Below are 19,952 nucleotides of genomic sequence, written 5' to 3'. Positions count from 1 at the left end.
CAGGGCTTTGGGCCATTTTCAACTGCTTTCCCAGGCCACAGCAGGCAACTGGGTGGGAAGTGGAGTAACTGAAAAATGAACCAGTGCCTGTATGGGATGCCGGTACTTACAGTCAGAGGATTAGCTAACTGAGTCATTGTGCCAGACTATATAGGACTATTCTTTCTAAAGATTTATTTCTCTATTTTGAAAGTCAAGGAGAGAGCCAGGTAGGGGTGTAGAGACTGGGAGACGGGATGGGAGGAGAGAGAAATTACTGAGGTTCATTCCTCAGATGGTCACAATGGCCACAGCTGGGCCAGGTCTCCCACATGGGTGGCAGGAGCCCAAACACTTGGGGGTCCATTTTCTGCTGTATTCCCGGGCCATTAGCAGGGAGCTGGACTGGAAGTGGAGCAGCCAGGACGCAAATCTGCATCCATATGGGGTGACAGTGTTGTAGGCAGCAGCATTACCAGCTACATCACAGTGCCAGCCATTTAGAGGACTACTGATGTACATTTTATTTTACTTAAGACCATCTTTGACTAGGCATCAGTCATAATTCTGTTCAGGTTACTTCTAAGTGTTTATAACCAATAGCTGTCTCATAACTATAACCATGAACCCAATGCTTTGTAAAGCTGTAATTCAAGTAGCAGGCATTCAAAAAATGTTCACTTATGGGTTTAATACTATTTGCATGATATTTTACTTGTCAAAAATATCACACCATAATTCTATACTATTTTGTGTATTATTGTATTATAGCTAAACTATATAAACTGTTACTTGAAAATGATTAGGATTCAGGGGTTGGCACTGTGATGCAGTCAGTTAAGCCACTGCCTGCAATACCAGCATCCCACATGGGTGCTGGGTCATGATCCTCTTCTGCTCCAGCTCCCTGCTAATGCACCACTGGAATGGCACAAACACCCGGGTCCCTTCCACACATGGGAGACATGGAGCTCCCTGCTTCATCTTTATGCACTGGATGAAGTTCCTGGATCCTGGTTTTTGCCTGACCCAGCTCTGGCTTTGTGGTCACCTGGGGAGTGAACCAAAGGAAAGATTATCTCTTTCACTTCCTTCTGACTTCCTTTCTCTCCCCTCCTTTCTCTCTCTGTCTTTCAAACAAATATACCATTAAAAAGAAAATTATTAGGATAAAATAGATTATCACATAAAAGTGTCAAACTCTATAGGCAGCATTAAGAATACAGACTGTATGAAATAAATTGCCAGAAAAATAAACAGGACACAAACTTAATTCCCATGGTTATCTTAACAGGTTAATAATGAAACCCAAACTCAAATGGCTTAGTTAACTAGTTATGGACTTTCTATCCTATAATAAAGAGCTAGAACGCCCCCAAAAAACTCTGAAACAACGGTTTTTCAGATATGGAACAATAAGTATGTTTCTGAAACTTGGTAAAGAAATGAAGTGAGACCCAAATATCTTTGAATTTCCACCTTGAGGCACTTTTCAGACCTTGGTGTAAAGAGAAAGAACTCCAGCAGACCTTGGAAGGATACCAGATAAGAAAGAGTGATGTACGTAAAATTCTAGAAACATGCGCACAGATCCACTTGAGTCTGTGGCCAAGCACTAAGCCAATATGCTTGTTAAAATGCTGCAAGGTAAAGAACAGATGGGTATCTGTAAGTTCCCAGAGTTCACATGATAATAAGAAAGATGATTTTCACTAGAAAAGATTTTTTCATTGAAGAATCAGGAACTGACAGAAACTTCAGAAAATTCATGCCTTAGTAGTCGTAGATAGAGCTAAATAAGCCTTAAAGTAAAATGATATTCTAGCTGCTATTTTCCAATAAAGTTTAAAAACAAACCTCAAAAGGAATGAGTTGATCCATATGAAATGTAATAAACTACAGAATAAACTCCAAAGTTCTTTAAAAGAAACTTCATCACTCAACAATACAAAATTAACTATGTTTACCATCCAAACAACAACAACAACAAATACTGGAATTGGTGCTATGGTGTAGTGGGTAACACTGCCGCTCAAGTTGTCGGTATCCCATATGGGTGCTGGTTCCAGTCCCAGTTGCCCCACTTCCAGTTCAGCTTCTTTTCTAATGTGCCTGGGAAAGCAGTGGAAAGCTTTGGGCCCCTGCAAACATGTGGAAGACCTGGAAGGAGCTCCTGGCTTTGAATTGGTCCACTAGTTCCCAATTGCTGTGGCCATTTGGGGAGTAAATGAGTTGATGGAAAAGATCTCTCTCTCTCTCTCCCACTTTGTCACTCTTTCAAATAAATAAATAATTAAAAAAAACACAAAAAACAGAAAATATGACCTGAAATCAGAGTGTAATTAATTAATTAAAAGTCTTAAAATTAAGAGAACTATAATTAGGAAAGAATGGCAGACATAAGAAAAAGAACATCTGGTATTAAAAAATAATACCTGAAATGTTAATATCACAGTGTTAACAATGTATTTAATATTGCAGAAAGGAAATCCAAAAGCTGAAGACAGAGCAATAGCAAGTATTCGGCAGCAGGCTGGTGATGTGGTACAGTCAGTTAAGCCGCCATCTCCAATGCAGGCATCCTAAAGTGGCCCTGGACTTTGATTCAGCTCCTTGCTAATGTGTCTGGGAAAGCAGCAGAGGATGACCAAAGACCTGGACCCTGTCTCTCACATCGGAGATCCAGATGGAGTTCTGGGCCCCTCAGCCTGGCACAGTCCTAACTGTTGTGGCCACTTGGGGAGAGACCCAGAACATGTAAAATCTCTTCCCTGGGCTTTGTATGGTAAACTAGTGTTTAAAGTCCTCACCTTGCATGCGACAGGATCCCATATGGGTGCCGGTTTGTAACTCGGCTGCTCCATTTCCCATCCAGCTCCCTGCTTGTGGTCTGGGAAAGCAGCTGAGGATGGCCCAAAGCCTTGGTACCCTGCATCAATGTGGGAGACCCAGAAGCTGCTGGCTTCGGATCAGCACAGCTCCAGCTGTTGTGGCTACTTGGGGAGTGAACCAGTAGTTGGAAGATCTTTCTGTTTCTCCTCTCTCTGTAAATTGGCCTTTCCAATAAAAATAAATCTTAAAAAAAGTTTCTTTCCTGGTCTCTTTCTCTGTAATTCTGCCTTTTGAATAAATAAAAAGTAATATTTAAACAAAAAGTACTCAGGCAAATACTGAAAAAGATGATAATAATGATAACAAGAGAGAAAGAAAAGAGAAGGGGATAGAAAAAAGGGAGAAAAAAAAAGAGAATAGAACCACTGGATGATAATTACACCACCAAATAGCCTAGCAAATGTATAACCAGAATGGGGAAGGAGAGTACTGGAAAATTTTTCCACAGCTAATAAAATTTTTAAGGACACAAATTCAAGAAATTTATATATATATACACACACACACAGACAGACAATCACAGGCAGGCACAATAAGCAAATTCCTGAAAAGCTTGTCAAAAAGAGAACATCTTACAAGAAACCAAGAGCAAAAGTTTAGATGAGAATGAAGTTAAGAGCATTTCTGAGTGTCAAAAAGAAAGGTAAAGTGGGCTTCATAGTGCAGAAAGCTAAGTCACCTCTTGGGATGCCCACACCCATTACCACAGTGCCTGGACTGAGTCCTGCCTGCTCTTTTTCCAGTCCAGCTCTCTGCTAATACACATCTTGGGAGGCTCAAGCATTGGGTCTCTGCCATCCACACAGGAGACCTGGGTGGAGTTCTGAGTTGCCTTCAGGCTAACCCAGCTTTGGCTGGGGTGGATACTGGGGGACTGAATCAGCAGAGAGATCTCTTTCTCTCAGTCCCTCCCAATGCTTAACCATACAAATAACAGAAAAATGAAAAGATACAAAACTACTGCCAATTCTTGCAGAGTTAAGAAACTACAGTATTTTTACTTTATCAGGTATAGAAAACTCTCGAAGATAAGGTAGACTCAGACTTCCTGATCACGCTATACACTCTCTGCCCCAGGGAGGAGGAGACTGGAAAGAACAGCCTGTGGCAGGGTAGGGCGGCTGACTGAAGGCCTGGGCAATGTATCTTCTGGAGAATCCAGTCAAACTTCAAGGACAGAGCTGGCCTGGAATCAACTTTTTTTTAAAAAATTTTTAAAAATTAGTTCTAAGGCTTTTTTGCTCAGTTACTGGGAAAGTATGAAACAATGAAATGCGAATTATCTCTTTGACCTTAAGAACGTGCCTCAGGGATGAGTGCTGGCACAACGGTTTAGATGCCACCTGGGATGCTGCACCCTACACACGAGTGTCCAGGTTCAAGTACACTGCTTTTGATCCAACTTCCTGCTGACAAGCACAGTGGGAGGCAGCAGATGGCCGCTCACACATTAGGTCTCCAACCATCAAGTGGGTCACTAGAGTTGAGTTCTGAGCTCCTTGCTCTGGTCTGGTCTAACCACAGTTTTGTGTGTTTTTGGAGAACCAGAAGTTGGAAGATATTTGTCTTTCTGCTTTTCAAATAGTTTTTCAGAATCAAAGCCTTAGGGGTGGGCACTAGGGCAAAACAGGTAAAGCTGTTGCCTATATCACTGGCATTCAGATGGGCGCAGGTTCAAGTCCCAACTCTGATCCAGTTCCCTGCTAATACACTTGGGAAAGTAATGGAAGAGGTCCAAGTGCTTAGGCCCCTGCACCCAGGCTGGACACAGGGAAGAAAACACTGGCTCCTGGCTTCAGATTGGCTACGTAAGGAATGAATCAACATATGGAAGAGCTCTCTGTCTCCTCTTTCAAATAAATAATAATAAGTGTGTCTTTCAAATAAAAAGTAAATCTTTAAAGAAAGGAAGAAATCAAAGCCTTGTAAGCAGGTGAGCTAGATATGCTAATTTGGCTTGAGTTAGCCATTGCAATATGTGTACATATCAAAATACCACACTGTACTTCATAAATATATATAATCATGTCAATTAAAAAAGCCAAAATAAAAAGAAAAATATGAAGGCTTTTGAGAAGCTATATGACAGAAGAAAACGGCGCATCTTTAAGATACTTAAAAGAAAAAGTCAACACAGAATGCTAAAAACATTGCATATGTCGTCCAGAAATGAAAGCAAAATAAAGACTTTTTGAGGGTACCCCACAATCTCCCCAAAAAAGCTGAAGGGAAAGAAGTTCACAAGCATAACCTTAAATGGTGAGTGAGAATAAACCTAAAAGGTATTTTTAACCACTTCAAGTGAAATTAATTTACAACACATGTAGAAGTAAAATACATTTACAATAACACAAGAGAGAGAAGTTAAATATGTTGCTGGAGGTTTTTGCACTATTATCTGAAATAACATTACTTAAAAGTAGATGATCAAGTTAAATATACATTTATAAATCCCATGGCAATCAATAAAACAGATAAGAGTAAATAAGCCAATACATGGGGCAAAATAAAACACTCAAGAAAATTCAAATTATCCAAAAGAAAGTACAATAGATGCAAACAAGTAAACAACAAAAACTGGACAAATACAAAACAAATATAAGGATGTTAAAAGACAGCCACATTGTAACATTAAATGCAAATTACATAAAAATTACAATTCAAAGGCAAGAAAACAAAGCAAGATCTAACTCTATGTTATTTAAACAAACTTTAAATAAAGTTCCAGGAAAAGAAAGAAAAATATCTACTGGCAACAAAATGGGTCAAAGGAAAAAATTTGTTTTTTTCTATAGTAAGTGTTGGGGACCCAAACTTAAGAATCCCTATACCTATTCTGAACAATTAAGATTTTAGGCTACTCGGGCCCTGCGGCCATGGCCTAGTGGCTAAAGTCCTCGCCTTGAACGCCCCTGGGATCCCATATGGGTGCCGGTTCTAATCCCGGCAGCTCCACTTCCCATCCAGCTCCCTGCTTATGGCCTGGGAAAGCAGTCGAGGATTGCACCCGCGTGGGAGATCCGGAAGAAGTTCCTGGATCCTAGCTTCGGATCGGCGCAGTTCCAGCATCGGCCGTTGCACTCACTTGGAGAGTGAATCATTGGACGAAAGATCTTCCTCTCTGTCTCTCCTCCTCTCTGTATATCTGACTTTCCAATAAAGAAATAAATCTTAAACAATCAAACAAAAAAAAAAGATTTTAGGCTACTCAAATATGGCTATTCTTAAACTTTTTTAGGACTTCTTTATATATATATATATTTTTCTATATATATTCTATATATATAAATATATAAACATTCTAAAATATATATTCTAAAAATATATAAAATATACATTCCTATAAACATATATTCTATATATTATATATAATCTGTATATATTATATTACATATAATATATATATTCTGTATATATATGTTTTTACTGTTAAGAGCTTCTGTTTATATAAGTTCTCAGAAATGTAGTGCTTGGTCCTTTTTTCAAAGGTTTTTCCTGCATTTTTTGGCATTGCATGCTTCCCCCCCTTCTTTAAAAAAAAAATTACTTATATTAAAGGCAAAGTGATAGACAGGAGCATAGAGACAGCTTTTATCTGTTGGTTTACTCCCCAAATACCTGAAGTCAAGGCTAGGAATTCTATCCATATCTTCCATGAATGTGGCAGAAACTTAAGTACTTCCACCATCATCCGCTGCCTCTGAAGTGCATTAGTAGGAAGCAGGAGCAAAAGTTAGAACAGTCAGGCCCTGGAGCAGGCACTGACACAGAAGGAGGGCATTCTAAGCAGCATATTAGCTTCACAGTGCCCACCTCTGGTTTTCTTTTTGTTCTATCAATACATCTATATTCTTACACCATCTGTTAAATTTACTAACTCCAGTACCAAAGGCTTCAGTATATGAAAAAGAAAGATATAAAACTATATTCATAAATATAATCCTGTATATGGAAAATCCTAAAAAATACACATAACATGTACTATACTCATTTGCGAATTGAATGGGTTGTTGAATAAAAAGGTTGCTACAGAAAAGCAACTGTATTTCTACGCTCACAGAGAACTGAAAAACAAATGACATTTATAAAAGGATCCAATAAGAAATAAACTACCTAAGATGAATTTAACAATATGTATAAGATATGTACTGAAACTAAAAATGGATGAGAAATTAAAGGCCATTAGATAGCTATTATATTAAAATATGCCCAATTGTTTTTCAGATGTCAGCCCTCTTCATGTTGATTTACAGATTCAAAGCAATTTCATCAGCACATTTCTCTAAGAAAACCAAAGATGATTTTAAAAATAGTCACACAAAAATTCAAATAACTTAATAGCTAACATGGTATCAAAAAAGAACAAAATCTGTGATCTCAATTTTACTATAAATCTGCAATAATACATATAGTATTGCCATAGAACAACCAATATTTGGTCAGTGGAAACAAGTCCAGAATATAGAATCACAAAAAATGAAATTAAAAGATAAATTTATCTTGGCTCAAAAATCTTGCAAGGTCTTACAGAAAATGCCTATCATGGCAAACCACGTGTATTTCAAAATTTTTACATCAAAATAAACTTTTTTTTGAATTTTGAATTTTTTTTTTTTACAAACTTTTTGAATTACCTTCACATGTTCATTAACCTTTGACAAGGAATTGCGGTACCCTTTCCAAGATGGCAGCTAATGATCCTTGCCTGGTCTCCCAGTACTCAGACTTATATACAGTTCTTTCCTATGATGAATCAAGATTGATTATGTGATCAACAGAATACAGCAGAAGTTACAACACTACATCTTCAATTCTAGTTACCACATGGTACTGTATCTTGTCATGAGGTCTTTTTGTCTTTTTTTTTTTTCTTACAAAGATATGTTTATGTGAAAGAGTGACAGAGAGGGAGAGACAGAGACAGAGAAATCTTCTATTTTCTGCTTCCATCTCCAAAAGGCCACAAAGGGTGGGGTGATCTAGGCCCAAGCCAGGAGGCCCACATACTTTGGCTATGTCATGCTGCTATGCCAGTTACATTAGGAGGCACCTGTATCAGAAGAAAAGTGGCTGGGTCTTGAACTGGAACTCATACTACTGGCATGGTAGGCAGCAGGTTAATCAAATGGGTCATGACACTCCCTTGTGTCATTTCGTACAAGGGTAGCCAGTTACCATGTCATATGGGCACTTAATCAGCCTCTCTTCAGAAAGACCTACACATCTCTTCAGAAATGAAGCCTCTCGGGTGGGTCTCAGGACGGGGCGTCTCATGCCCGGATTCCGGACGGCCGCCATGGGCACATGGTGAGCCGTGTCCGGGCCTGCTGGGTTCCAGAGGCTGCTTCCTTTGGGGTGAGTAGACCGAGGGGGGAGGCCTCTGGGACCGGGCAGGTCCGGCACCCAGCCACCGCCCTCATTGGGCGGTGAAGGGGATTTGGGAGGGGCGCGACCTTAGGCCTGGGAATTTAAACCTCCAGCTGCCTCCCGGCAGCTGGTGGGTCTCAGGACGGGGCGTCTCATGCCCGGATTCCGGACGGCCGCCATGGGCACATGGTGAGCCGTGTCCGGGCCTGCTGGGTTCCAGAGGCTGCTTCCTTTGGGGTGAGTAGACCGAGGGGGGAGGCCTCTGGCACCGGGCAGGTCCGGCACCCAGCCACCGCCCTCATTGGGCGGTGAAGGGGATTTGGGAGGGGCGCGACCTTAGGCCTGGGAATTTAAACCTCCAGCTGCCTCCCGGCAGCTGGTGGGTCTCAGGACGGGGCGTCTCATGCCCGGATTCCGGACGGCCGCCATGGGCACATGGTGAGCCGTGTCCGGGCCTGCTGGGTTCCAGAGGCTGCTTCCTTTGGGGTGAGTAGACCGAGGGGGGAGGCCTCTGGGACCGGGCAGGTCCGGCACCCAGCCACCACCCTCATTGGGCGGTGAAGGGGATTTGGGAGGGGCGCGACCTTAGGCCTGGGAATTTAAACCTCCAGCTGCCTCCCGGCAGCTGGTGGGTCTCAGGACGGGGCGTCTCATGCCCGGATTCCGGACGGCCGCCATGGGCACATGGTGAGCCGTGTCCGGGCCTGCTGGGTTCCAGAGGCTGCTTCCTTTGGGGTGAGTAGACCGAGGGGGGAGGCCTCTGGGACCGGGCAGGTCCGGCACCCAGCCACCGCCCTCATTGGGCGGTGAAGGGGATTTGGGAGGGGCGCGACCTTAGGCCTGGGAATTTAAACCTCCAGCTGCCTCCCGGCAGCTGGTGGGTCTCAGGACGGGGCGTCTCATGCCCGGATTCCGGACGGCCGCCATGGGCACATGGTGAGCCGTGTCCGGGCCTGCTGGGTTCCAGAGGCTGCTTCCTTTGGGGTGAGTAGACCGAGGGGGGAGGCCTCTGGGACCGGGCAGGTCCGGCACCCAGCCACCGCCCTCATTGGGCGGTGAAGGGGATTTGGGAGGGGCGCGACCTTAGGCCTGGGAATTTAAACCTCCAGCTGCCTCCCGGCAGCTGGTGGGTCTCAGGACGGGGCGTCTCATGCCCGGATTCCGGACGGCCGCCATGGGCACATGGTGAGCCGTGTCCGGGCCTGCTGGGTTCCAGAGGCTGCTTCCTTTGGGGTGAGTAGACCGAGGGGGGAGGCCTCTGGGACCGGGCAGGTCCGGCACCCAGCCACCGCCCTCATTGGGCGGTGAAGGGGATTTGGGAGGGGCGCGACCTTAGGCCTGGGAATTTAAACCTCCAGCTGCCTCCCGGCAGCTGGTGGGTCTCAGGACGGGGCGTCTCATGCCCGGATTCCGGACGGCCGCCATGGGCACATGGTGAGCCGTGTCCGGGCCTGCTGGGTTCCAGAGGCTGCTTCCTTTGGGGTGAGTAGACCGAGGGGGGAGGCCTCTGGGACCGGGCAGGTCCGGCACCCAGCCACCGCCCTCATTGGGCGGTGAAGGGGATTTGGGAGGGGCGCGACCTTAGGCCTGGGAATTTAAACCTCCAGCTGCCTCCCGGCAGCTGGTGGGTCTCAGGACGGGGCGTCTCATGCCCGGATTCCGGACGGCCGCCATGGGCACATGGTGAGCCGTGTCCGGGCCTGCTGGGTTCCAGAGGCTGCTTCCTTTGGGGTGAGTAGACCGAGGGGGGAGGCCTCTGGGACCGGGCAGGTCCGGCACCCAGCCACCGCCCTCATTGGGCGGTGAAGGGGATTTGGGAGGGGCGCGACCTTAGGCCTGGGAATTTAAACCTCCAGCTGCCTCCCGGCAGCTGGTGGGTCTCAGGACGGGGCGTCTCATGCCCGGATTCCGGACGGCCGCCATGGGCACATGGTGAGCCGTGTCCGGGCCTGCTGGGTTCCAGAGGCTGCTTCCTTTGGGGTGAGTAGACCGAGGGGGGAGGCCTCTGGGACCGGGCAGGTCCGGCACCCAGCCACCGCCCTCATTGGGCGGTGAAGGGGATTTGGGAGGGGCGCGACCTTAGGCCTGGGAATTTAAACCTCCAGCTGCCTCCCGGCAGCTGGTGGGTCTCAGGACGGGGCGTCTCATGCCCGGATTCCGGACGGCCGCCATGGGCACATGGTGAGCCGTGTCCGGGCCTGCTGGGTTCCAGAGGCTGCTTCCTTTGGGGTGAGTAGACCGAGGGGGGAGGCCTCTGGGACCGGGCAGGTCCGGCACCCAGCCACCACCCTCATTGGGCGGTGAAGGGGATTTGGGAGGGGCGCGACCTTAGGCCTGGGAATTTAAACCTCCAGCTGCCTCCCGGCAGCTGGTGGGTCTCAGGACGGGGCGTCTCATGCCCGGATTCCGGACGGCCGCCATGGGCACATGGTGAGCCGTGTCCGGGCCTGCTGGGTTCCAGAGGCTGCTTCCTTTGGGGTGAGTAGACCGAGGGGGGAGGCCTCTGGGACCGGGCAGGTCCGGCACCCAGCCACCGCCCTCATTGGGCGGTGAAGGGGATTTGGGAGGGGCGCGACCTTAGGCCTGGGAATTTAAACCTCCAGCTGCCTCCCGGCAGCTGGTGGGTCTCAGGACGGGGCGTCTCATGCCCGGATTCCGGACGGCCGCCATGGGCACATGGTGAGCCGTGTCCGGGCCTGCTGGGTTCCAGAGGCTGCTTCCTTTGGGGTGAGTAGACCGAGGGGGGAGGCCTCTGGGACCGGGCAGGTCCGGCACCCAGCCACCGCCCTCATTGGGCGGTGAAGGGGATTTGGGAGGGGCGCGACCTTAGGCCTGGGAATTTAAACCTCCAGCTGCCTCCCGGCAGCTGGTGGGTCTCAGGACGGGGCGTCTCATGCCCGGATTCCGGACGGCCGCCATGGGCACATGGTGAGCCGTGTCCGGGCCTGCTGGGTTCCAGAGGCTGCTTCCTTTGGGGTGAGTAGACCGAGGGGGGAGGCCTCTGGGACCGGGCAGGTCCGGCACCCAGCCACCGCCCTCATTGGGCGGTGAAGGGGATTTGGGAGGGGCGCGACCTTAGGCCTGGGAATTTAAACCTCCAGCTGCCTCCCGGCAGCTGGTGGGTCTCAGGACGGGGCGTCTCATGCCCGGATTCCGGACGGCCGCCATGGGCACATGGTGAGCCGTGTCCGGGCCTGCTGGGTTCCAGAGGCTGCTTCCTTTGGGGTGAGTAGACCGAGGGGGGAGGCCTCTGGGACCGGGCAGGTCCGGCACCCAGCCACCGCCCTCATTGGGCGGTGAAGGGGATTTGGGAGGGGCGCGACCTTAGGCCTGGGAATTTAAACCTCCAGCTGCCTCCCGGCAGCTGGTGGGTCTCAGGACGGGGCGTCTCATGCCTGGATTCCGGACGGCCGCCATGGGCACATGGTGAGCCGTGTCCGGGCCTGCTGGGTTCCAGAGGCTGCTTCCTTTGGGGTGAGTAGACCGAGGGGGGAGGCCTCTGGGACCGGGCAGGTCCGGCACCCAGCCACCGCCCTCATTGGGCGGTGAAGGGGATTTGGGAGGGGCGCGACCTTAGGCCTGGGAATTTAAACCTCCAGCTGCCTCCCGGCAGCTGGTGGGTCTCAGGACGGGGCGTCTCATGCCTGGATTCCGGACGGCCGCCATGGGCACATGGTGAGCCGTGTCCGGGCGGCCAGTGCGCCATTGGCGCCAGGCTCCGCCTACTGGCCGCCCGGCTGGGAGCTCTGGGGATTTTGTTCTTTCAGTCGCTGCTTAATTAGCTCCAGGTTGAACTCATTGTGATTCTCGGACCTGAAACAGGCAGTAACTCTTTCTTTGTAAAAGTTGTAATTACTAATAATGCTGGGCACCAAATACCAGTCCATGCAGAAGCCTGGGCTTGGGGCTTGTCCTGCAAAAGTAGCTCCAACGGCTGGCTAATGTGTCAACTGGTGGGGAACAGAGTAGATCTGGTACGAAGGAGCAAACCTTAGCCCACAAGCAAAACTAGAAACCAGGAGGGAGCAAAGGTCATGCCAAGCTAGGCTCTTGTACCTACTGGTCTGCAGGAGCCAGGGACACAAAGCCACAGTGTCTAAGGCAGAGGTCGGGACAGGTGAGGAGCTGTGCTAAGCTGAGTCAGAGCAACCACTGGCATGCGAGTGATCTATCGCTGGGAACAGACCCGGTTGGGGAGCAAAGGGGACAACCCTAGCTGGGCTGAGGTTCCCACAAAGAGGCGCGTGGCCTGGAAGGGGGGCTGCGTTCTGATCTGGATACAGTTGTAGTCTCCCTTGGCACAAGTGTGGACTGGGATTGGATGCACCGAACCGGGCTGGACCCCGACTCCCCCTGGTGTTCTGGAGGACCAGGGCAGATGTGTGATAGACTAGGCAAGGTCTCAAACCCCTACTGAGCCATGTGTGAGCCATACGTAGGTATGGACAAGCCATGGCTGGGCTGGAACATCCAACAGCAAGAACCAGATTGGGTGGAAGGCCAGTCAGGAAAAGCCACAGTTCCTGCTATGACAGGAGGTGGACTGAGTAGGATTGGCTCATGGACCCACTGGTAAGCGTGTAACCTGGCATTGGGAGAGGTTCTGATGGAGGAGCCTGGGCAACTCCTCTGGCAGGACACAGACCCGGCAGGTCAGCGCAAGAAACATGATAGGAAACAGCCCAGAACAGGCCATGGAAAGCTACCCACTGGCATACACTTGGCAGACGTAGGGGCAAGACCAGGCTGAATCTGTCCACGTCATCCACTGGCAAATCCAGGCACCAGTGTGGGTCGACCTAGGTTCGGTTGCAACAAAGACTAGTGCACAATATGGAATGCCGAGGTGAGGTTGCCTGTACCGGAGGGGACCGCAGCGCCCAACCAGCCTGAGAACAAGAAAGGAAGTAGGCAGAGCCAGCAGGGGAATAAGGGAGGGTTCCTTTGCTGGACAGCTACTCCCGCAGGAGAGCATAGGCTGGGATGGAGGCAGACCAGACTAGGCAGAGCTACCACACCTGTGCGCCTCATGTGGACTAGATCAGGGAAAAGCCAGGCTGGGCAGATTATCCCTACTGGTGCAAACAGAATTAAAGTGGGCGAGGGTTGTTTTGGGCAGCTGGAATCTGGGAGTGGGAGAGGCCTGGGAGGGTAATAGTGGGCTCATCCCTCTTGGGTTACCACTTCCACGGGAGGACATAAAACTAAACAGTGGCTGGGGTGGAATGGGGTGTGGGGCAGACTGGATTACTGCTACACTTACTGGCAAACCAGGGTAGGGGCGGTCCTGGTGGGGGTTATTGTGGGTCGCTCCAACTAGGCTGCAGCTCCCACTGGTTTAGGTGAGGGCCAAATATGTGCGGGGCAGAACCAGGCTGGACTGCAACACCCATTGGTTCCAGTGGAAGTCGGGAGTGAAAACAGAACCAACCCAGCAATTACAACCACCAGCTGATTGGAGCGATGGACGGTGCCTGGCCCTGTACTTGTTAGCACATACAAGAAGTTTCTTTGGAGATCTTCCTAATCTAAATGCTGGACTCAGAACCCTAACGAAGAAAAGAGAGAAGACAGAACAGGTCAACCAACCATCTCAGCTATGATGGACTATGTCAATCAGTGGATTTTTCAAAGACCTCATAGTGCTTGGAGTGGCGAGATTGACAGCGATTCATAACTGTTGCAACATCAAAACCACTCGAGCAAGAACCTCAGAGCATGCCCTACACCCGGGACTTGGGGAGGGTGGGAAATTGGGTTGGCCTTCTCCCTTAATACCCCCCTTTTAAACATGAAGGTAACAATATGGAAAACATACTAGTATTATCCACTTTCCTGTAGCCCTTGAACCTTCTTACTCTAACTAAGTATGTAAAGAATATAAAAATAAATTATATTAAAAAAAAAAAAAAAAAAAAAAAAAAAAAGAAATGAAGCCTCTCCAATGACTGCATCTAGTTGTTAACCAATCATGCAAGTGAATCACCTTGGAAACGTATCTTGCAGTTTTAGTCAAGTGAACTGCTGCCTCATATGAGATCATCAACCAATATCTTTCAGCCAAATCCCTGATGTACAAAACTGTGAGAAACAATAAATGATTATTGCTGTTTTAGATCGTAGGATTTGAGTTAACCTGTTAGAAAGCAGTAAATTATTACGGTAGGGGCAAAGCAACTCAAGAGTATAAAAGACAGTATTTTCAACAAGTTATTTTGAACAAGTGAAGAAAAAAAGAATGTGAATTCTTCATTACTAATATCCCAAACCTAGAAACAACCTAAGTATTCATTAAATGGCAAATGAATAACTGCAACTGTGGTATATTCAGTGAAGAAATATTATTTAGTAATAAAATGAAACAGATGACTAATACATGCAATGTGGATGAATCTCAAGAATGTGCCCTGGGGGCCCAGCATGGTGGCCTAGCAGATAAAAGTCCTCCCCTTGTATGCGTTGGGATCCCATATAGGCACCAATTCTAATCCCAGTGGCCCTGCTTCCCACCCAGCTCCCTGCACCTATGTTGGAGACCCAGAAGAAGCTCCTGATTCCTGGCTTCAGGTCTGCTCAGCTCCAGTTGTGGTCACTAAGGGAGTGAACCCAGCAGACAGAAGATTTTCCTCTCTCTCCTTCTCTCTGTATATCTGCTTTTTCAATAAAAAAAATTTTTAAAAAGAAAAGAAAGGAAAAGAAAAGAAAAGAAAAGAAAAGAAAAGAAAAGAAAAGAAAAGAAAAGAAAAGAAAAGAAAAGAAAAGAAAAGAAAGAAGGAAAGTGCAGCAGCCGGGACTGGAACCAGTACTGACTTGGGATGCTTGTGTGTCACAAATGTCAGCCTAACCCACTGCAATGGTGCTTAAAAAAAAAAAAAAGGTAGGAAGGTAGAAAGGTAAGGAGGTAGGAAGGAAGGAAGGAAGGAAGGAAGGAAGGAAGGAAGGGAGGGAGGAAGGAAGGGAAGGAAAGTGCCCCCCTAAATCAAAGTAAGCTACAGTAACAACAAGCCTCTTGGGATCAGCAGTGGTGGCTCCTTTTTTGGGGTGACAGGAATGATCTGTAAGATGATTGTGGTGGTAGCTACTGCCATACACATTTATCAAGAACTACTGGACTTCAAAATGGTAGTTTCTTTTTATGTAGATTGTATCATAACAGAGTTAGTTTAAGAAAATTTGATGAGGGGAAATAGAGCTTTTTTCAGGGAATGAATCCAAAACACTCTAAAAGTAACTTATTCTACTATCCAGCTTACATAGTCAAGTACAATTGTTGCTGCGAATTAATCATTGCTCAGAGGTTGCTTCTATATCAGTTATCAGGGATACAAGAATTATCAGTGTGCTCTCCACCCTCAAAAAGCTTGGAGTGTGGGAGTGGGGAAGCAGAACAGCCTAGTGGCTAAATCTTTGCCTTGCAAGCACCAGGATCCCATAGGGACGCTGATTCTAATCCCGCCTAGCTCCCTGCTTGCGGCCTGGGAAAACAGTAGAGAATGGTTCAAAGCCTTGGGACCCTGCACCCACATGGGAGACCTGGAAGAGGCTCCTGGCTCTTGACTTCAAATCAGCTCAGCACTGGCTGTTGTGGCCGCTTGGGGAGTGAGCCAACTGATGGAAGATCTTTGTCTTTCCTTCTCTCTGTAAATCTGACTTTCCAATGAAAAATGAAATAAATCTTAAAAAAAAAAAAACTTGCAGGGGTGCTGGGGGCCGGGGTGGGGTGGGGTGGGGGTAGGGTGGGGATGGCACAGCAGGCTAATTCACCTAGAACAACAGTATCTCATATGGGCATATGTTCTAATCCCTGCTTCCATTTCTGATCTAGTTACCTGCCTATGGCCTGGGAAATGAGGAAGACTGCCCAAGGCTTTGGACCCCTGAATAAAGATGAGACAGCCAGAGAAAACTCCTGGCTCTCAGCTTCCTACTGGCCCAGCTCTAGTCATTGCAGCCATTCGGGAAGTGAACCACTGGTGGAAGATTTTACTGTCTCTCCCTTTCTCTCTCTGTAGCTCTGACTTTCCAGTAAAAATAAATAAATCTTAAAGAAGCAATTACAATACTATGTGAATAAAGTTAGTCCAGAAACAACAGAATTACATGGCTAAAGGGCTAGGAACAGGTGGAGGAACAAAGTCCAGAACAATTCTTCAATTCCCACTAGCTTTAAGGAAGAGCTGAAAAAAAAAAAAAAAAAGCAATAGAAATAATAAACGTTCAATGCACAGAGTGAAGGGCAATTGAAATAGCGGAATAGTGTAAGCAAATACACTCATGATTTAAATAGAAAAGACCTAGGGGATACCATATGGAGAACACAGAATTTACAATAAAGGTATGAACAGCCTGAAATTGGCACAAAAACAGACATGCAGATCAATGGACACAATACAAAACCTGGAAATCAAGCCACACATCTATACTCGACTTATTTTTTGAAAAATTTTGTAAATATAATTTTAAGATTTATTTTGTTTTTATTTGGACAACAAAGAGAAGATGAGACAGAGGTCTTCCATCTGCTGGTTCACTTCCCAAATAGCTGTAAATGACCAGAGCTGTGCTGGTTTAAAATCAGGATCCAGGACATTTTTTTTTTCCTATTCTCCTGCATCAGCACAAGAGTCCAAGCACTTGGGCCATTTTCTGTTGCTGGGAAAATTGGAACTACAAGTAAAGAAGTATGAAACAAGACCTTTCATCTCACACAAAAATCAACTCAAAGTAGATTAAGAATCTGAATGTATAACCTGACACCATCAAATTACTAGAAAAAACATCGGAAAACTGTATAAGATACAGGTGTGCAGGTAATGGCTTCTTGTAAAATACCTCAGAGGTTCAGAGATTAAGGTAAAAATGGACAAATGAACATTACTAAGATTTTGTACTGTAAGAGAGACCATTAAGTAAAGAGGCAACCAACAGATGGAAGAAAATATTTACAAATCATGCAACTGAGGGAAAATTAATATCCAGGAGCCATAAAGAGCTTAAGAAACTCACTGCAATAAAACCAACAATCCAGTTAAGAAATGGGCACAGGTCATGAACAGGCAATTTTCAAGGGATGAAATTCAAATGGCCAACAGACATATGAAAAAGTGCTCAAAATCGCTAGCCATTCAGGAAATGCAAATAAAAGCCATAATGAGGTTTCACCCCACCCCAGTTAGATTGCTATCATACAAAAACAAGAAAACAATAAACGCTGGCCAAGGATGTAGAGAAAAGGCATGCTAACCCACTATTGTTGGGAACGTAAACTAGTACAAGTATTACGAAGGAAAGTATATAGATTCTTCAGAAATCTGAAAACAAATCCACCATAGGACTCAGCCACCCTACTTGTGGGAATTTGCCCCCCCAAAAATTAAGACAGTATATAAGAGAGTGTTTGTACATCTATGTGTGCTGAAGCTCAAGTTGCAATAGCTAGGATATGGAATCAATCCAAATGTCCATCAACAGATGACTGGATAAAGATGATGTGGCAGGTATAAACTATAAGATACTATTCAGCCAGAAAAAATGAAACACTATCTTCTTAAAATTTGTTTTTATTGGAAAGGCAGATTTACTCTAGGAGAGACAAAGATCTTCCATCCATTGGTTCACTCCCCAAGTGGCCACAACAATAAGTGCTGAGTCGATCTGAAGTCAAGAGCCAGGAGCCTCTTCCAGGTCTCCTACGTGGGTGCAGGGTCCCAAGGCTTTGGGCTGCCCTTGACTGCTTTCTCAGACCACAAGCAGGGAGCTGGATGGGAAGTGGAGCAGCCTGGATATGAACCAGAGCCCACATGGGATCCTGGTGCATGCAAGGCAAGGACTTCAGCCACTAGCCTACTGCATCAGGCCCAAGTCTTTTGCAACAAAATGCATGCAAGAGGAAACCACTGTGCTTAATAAAAAAAAAAGTTGAAAATAAGATAAATATCATGTGCTTTCCCTGATCTGTGGTAATGCAGAGTACAAAAAATATGTAATCTATATGTGCAAAACTGGCATTTAAAAATGTAATTGTTTGTAGCTTTTGTCTAATAACCTTTAAGTGACAATTTTCTCTCTACTTGCTATTTGTTGAATTTTTTACCTAACGGATAGTTAAGCCTGTGATTGGGAAGTAACCTAAAAGTCCACACTGTAAAAACTGAAAAAAAAAAAAAAAAGAAATAAGAGGGTGGAAAGTATCACTGTGTTCCTAAATTTGTATTATAAAATACGTGACATTTATTCAACTTATATGAATAATTTTTTTTTAATTTAAAAGTCAAATATACAGAGAGGAGGAGAGACAGAAAGATCTTCCATCTGCTGATTCACTCCCCTAGTGGCCACAATGGCTGGAGCTGTGCTGATACGAAGCCAGGAACCAAGAGCTTCTTCTGGGTCTCTCACGCAGGTGCAGGGTCCCAAGGCTTTGGGCCATCCTCAATTGATTTCCCAGGCCACAATCTGGGAGCTGGAGGGGAGCTGCCAGGATTAGAACCGGTACCCATATATAATCCTGATGCATTCAGGGTGAGGACTTTATCTGCTAGGCTACTGTGTTGAGTCCAAATAAAATACATTTTTTAAAATGGATGGAGACTGGTTATATTTGCAAAGGCACTGGCTAGATTAATGAGATTATGTTTTGTCTAGTAAGCACTGGGGAGAAAACTAATTTGTTTTTTTCAAGTAAAATAGCTGGATTCAAATTCTAGAAAATTAACTTAAACCGTAGTTAAAATGGACTGAAGAATGGAGAGGACAAAAGCATGGAGATTAGCTAGGAAGTTAATACAATAGCTAAGGTGGAAATGACAGGGGTGCTTGAGTTACAAGAGTGCTGAAAATAGGTAGCTCTTCTCTTTCTTTTAAAGGTTTGTTTATTTATTATTTGAAAAGTAGTTCCAGGAGCCTGGAACTCTGTCCAGGTTTCCCATGTGGGTGGCAAAGGCTCAGTAATTCAGCTAGCTTCCATTGCTTTCCCAGGTGCTTTTGCAGAGAGCTGGATAAAATGGAGTACCAGAATTTGAACTAGTGCTCGGATGCCAGTATCACAGCTAACAGCTTAACCCACTGTACCACAGTGCTAACCCTGGGCAGTTTTTTTCTGAAGGCAAAACTGACAGTAGTCCATAACTAGTTAGGGGTTACTGTTAAGGAAAATAAAGAAGAGTCAAGGATAGTTACTATATATCCTAGCTTCAGCAAATAAGCAGCTAATGACACGTCTACAAAAAGAGGTTTAAAAAAGATAAACCAATAAAAATAAATCTTTTAAAAAAAATAAACCAGTGCTTTCCTAAAAAAAAAAAAATTAAAAGTCTGGGGTTCCTATGGTGGTAGGTATATCTGACAAATATTTAAGAATCCACACATATTTAAGAATCCACATCTGGAAGCTAGGGAGAAACCAATGGATGGGTACAGATTCAGTACCCACTGCTAACAGAAGCAGCAGCAGTTGAACCCACAGCAATAGATGAGATCAGTCTAGGAGAGCTTAGTAAAGAGAGAAAAACCAGGAATAAAATGTGAAAGGACACACTTCATTGTGAGATGTAAAAAGAGGAAAAGGATGAGATATGGTTTGTGCTGGACATTAGGCATTTACATCGGCATGTGTATTAGGTGGTCTCTCATTTCCATAAAAAAATGTTGACAGTTCATCCAAGAGCATTTATTTTGTTCAGAAAGACCCTTCACCCCCTTTCAGGCTGCTTAGT

At 46.0% G+C, this 19,952-nt stretch overlaps 1 protein-coding gene across 1 annotated transcript in view; it reads right to left on the bottom strand.

The window, feature by feature from the left end:
• RAP1A (RAP1A, member of RAS oncogene family) overlaps positions 1-19,952 on the bottom strand; it is a 92,156-nt gene that overhangs the window by 19,729 nt on the left and 52,475 nt on the right. The window lies entirely within an intron of this gene.

The sequence above is a fragment of the Ochotona curzoniae genome, unplaced genomic scaffold, assembly GCF_017591425.1.
Source record: "Ochotona curzoniae isolate NIBS_2020 unplaced genomic scaffold, NIBS_Ocur_1.0 scaffold_1037, whole genome shotgun sequence".
Lineage (NCBI taxonomy): Eukaryota > Metazoa > Chordata > Mammalia > Lagomorpha > Ochotonidae > Ochotona > Ochotona curzoniae.
The sequence above is the reverse complement of the archived record's forward strand: the minus strand, read 5'-3'. Positions and strand labels throughout refer to the sequence as shown.